The following is a 3,098-nucleotide window of genomic DNA, read 5'->3' as shown; positions in this document are numbered from 1 at the left end:
CAGGGTCATCAGGTTGTCCCACATGGGGCTCACAGTCTTAATCCCCATTTTACAGATGAGGTAACTGAGGCACAGAGAACTTAAGTGACTTGCCCAAAGTCAATAGCTGATAAGTGGCAGAGCCAGGATTAGAACCCATGACCTCTGACTCCCAAGCCCGTGCTCTTTCCACTAAATCATGCTGCATAAGAACATCTCCTGGCTGTAGGAGAATCGGGAGCTTCTGGGTTCCACTTCAGGCCATGAGATGGGTGCTCTAAGGGGTTTTCCATTGATGAGCTCCTTTTTTGTACAGAATAGGCTATTTTAAAGCTCTGCCCTTTGGAATTCTGGCTTTTGGAAATTCTGGAATTTGGAATTCTGGTTTTTCCACTCCCTGGAATCTATACTTTGGGTTCTGATTTTCTTGAAAAGTTATATGGTCAACCTATCTATCATACTTCTGCCCTTATCCTCCAGTGGAAAAATTCATTCATGTGTAACTCTAAATTGGAAAGTAATTCTGTCCTGAAGACTACGCAGGCAGCATTGGGTTTCTAAGGCACTTATTCCTGGAAGCAGAGTGTATTTGTACCGTATCGCTAGTAAACAGAGATGGGAACTCCATGAACTGTCACAGACCCACAGCTCCTAGGTGACTGCAAGTCAACAATTCATGGCAAAAAAAAAAAAGGTGCCGAGGGAGTGACTTTGGTAGACAGAAATCAGAAAGGTGAAAGTGCATTTCCTCTTACAGGGAGTTTTGGTAGATCAGCAATACTGAGTGTTTCCAAAATTTCCCCCTCATCCATTCCCCATGGGTCTCATTTATGCTCCCATCTAGGAGAAGAATGTATATAGTCTGATTTCATTACATTCATCTATTCATTCATTCAATCATATTTATTAAGCCCTTGCTGTATGCAGAGTACTGTATTAAGCACTTGGGAAAGTACAATACAACAAACAGGGACATTCCCTGCCCACAATGAGCTCAAAGCCTAGAGTTGGGGACACAGATATCAATACAAATAAATAAAATTGCAGATACATACACAAGTGCTGTGGGGGTGGGAGGCGGGGAGTGGGGAGAGGAAAGGGAGCAAGTCATAGTGATGCAGAAGGGAGGGGGAGATGAGGAAAAGTGGGCTTTAGTCTGGGAACACCTCTTGGAGGAGATGTGCCTTCAGTAAGGCTTTAAGTGGGGGAGAAGAATTATCCATCAGATTTTGAGAAGAGAGGACATTCCAGGCCAGAGGCAGGACGTCGGGCGGGGGTCTCTCCATTAGAGTATAAGCTCTCTGTAGGCAGTGAGTGTGTCTTGGATTTACACAGCTAGGAGCTCTCACCAACCTGCCACTGTGTTACCCTGGGACTTTACTCCCTACGTGCCCTGACCCAGGGGAGCCAGAAGAACTCAAACCTTTACCTGCTCTCAGCCTCCAGAAATCTTTAAACATTGAGAAGTGTATTGCTGTGGCTGTTATAAGAGTTCTAGCTTCAGCATCCTACTGCTTTTCTGATCTTAGCATTTTCTTTCTCTCATGTTGTTTCTGTGTTTTTATTATTTGATCTTTTCTCTTCCCCACTTATTCTTCGATTGTGAGGCCCTTGAGAGACAAGGACCGTGTCTAGTTCTGCCGGGTATTTTTTTCTACAGTAGTGGTAGTAGTAATAGTAGTAACAATAGTATTATTAAGCTCTGTACTAAGCAGTGGGAAAGAATATGTGTGTAGGAATTAGGCACAGACTCTGTCTCTTGGGAAGTTCACAATCTAAAAATAAAAAGGCAGAGAGGGGACAGGACACAGATACATAAGGGAAGATGGAACAAAATAACGATAAAGACAAAAATCAGTAGAGTACTGTGGCTAGAGAAGTAGATTTCAGGCTCCTAATGGCTCAGCGTCTGCAGTCAAATTCAATACAATAATTTTTAAATAAATACTACTACTACTGCAGCTACTACTACCATTACTACTAATACTACTATGAACATATCTGCAAATTATTTATTTTGTGGGTGTCCCCCTCTAGACACTAAACTTACTGTGGACAGGGAGCATGTCTACCAACTCTGTTTTATTGTGTTCTCCCAAGCGCTTAGTTCAGTGCTCTGCACACAGTTGTTGTTGTTGTCTTATGCCATCAAGTCGTGTCCGATCTATAGTGACGCCGTGGACACATCTCTCCCAGAATGCCCCACCTCCATCTGCAATCGTTCTGGTAGTATATCCATAGAGTTTTCTTGGTAAAAACACAGAAGCGGTTTACCATTTCCCCCTTCCGTAAAGTAAGCTTGAGTCTCCACCCTCGACTCTCTCCCGTGTCGCTGCTGCCCAGCACAGGTGAGTTTTGACTTGTAGCAGATTGCCTTCCACTCGTTAGCTACTAGCCAAGCTAGGAATGGAATGGATAGGCCTCTGCTTGACTCTCCCTCCTGTAGTCGAGACAGGTAGAGTCCTGGAAACTCTCCAGATGCGACCCTGACAGGTGCTGCACACAGTAAGTACTCAATAAAGACCACTGATTGATTAATGGATTGCTACTACTACTCCCACCACCTGAGAAGCTCACGGTTAGAGTCCTACATTCAGCTGGGGTGGGCAGCGGACATAGTAGTTATAGTGGCAGTGGCACCTCCACAGCAAGAAGGAGGAAGTGGAAGGGGAGTGATCGGAGGAGAGCAGCAATTCGACCATCTCCGTTTTTGCTCTGATGGCAGCACAGCATTTATAGTTGCAACCACCATGGTTGCAGCACTGCCTCACACAGGGTGAGTCCAAGGAGTTTCCTTTGCAGCCACAATGACACATTCCCCCCACACCAGAAACATCCCTGGAATGGCTCTGGATGGGCTAGTCCGGCCAGGGAATCGCCGCCCTGATCTGAGCCTATTGTGGGCAGAGATTGTCTCTATTTATTGCTGAACTGTACTTTCCAAGCACTTAGTACAGTGCTCTGCACATAGTAAGTGCTCAATAAATACGATTGAATAAATGAATGAATGAAAGCGGCTCTGCCCCTGGGATCCTCCTGCCTTGACTGGTCCATCAGGGATGGAGCTACAGCTGTTTCTGCTCACATGATGGTAGCAGACATAGGAGACAGTGGAGGGG

General features: G+C 45.3%; 1 non-coding gene across 1 annotated transcript; it reads right to left on the bottom strand.

Moving 5' to 3' along the window:
* Positions 1-2,337: 2,337 nt before the first annotated feature.
* LOC119941065 lies at positions 2,338-2,475 on the bottom strand. Its single transcript, XR_005455101.1, has one exon. It is a non-coding gene; the product is annotated as a small nucleolar RNA SNORA7 (small nucleolar RNA).
* Between the last annotated feature and the right edge of the window lie 623 nt (positions 2,476-3,098).

The sequence above is a fragment of the Tachyglossus aculeatus genome, chromosome 19 (genome assembly GCF_015852505.1).
Source record: "Tachyglossus aculeatus isolate mTacAcu1 chromosome 19, mTacAcu1.pri, whole genome shotgun sequence".
In the NCBI taxonomy this organism is placed as follows: Eukaryota; Metazoa; Chordata; class Mammalia; order Monotremata; family Tachyglossidae; genus Tachyglossus; species Tachyglossus aculeatus.
The sequence above is the reverse complement of the archived record's forward strand: the minus strand, read 5'-3'. Positions and strand labels throughout refer to the sequence as shown.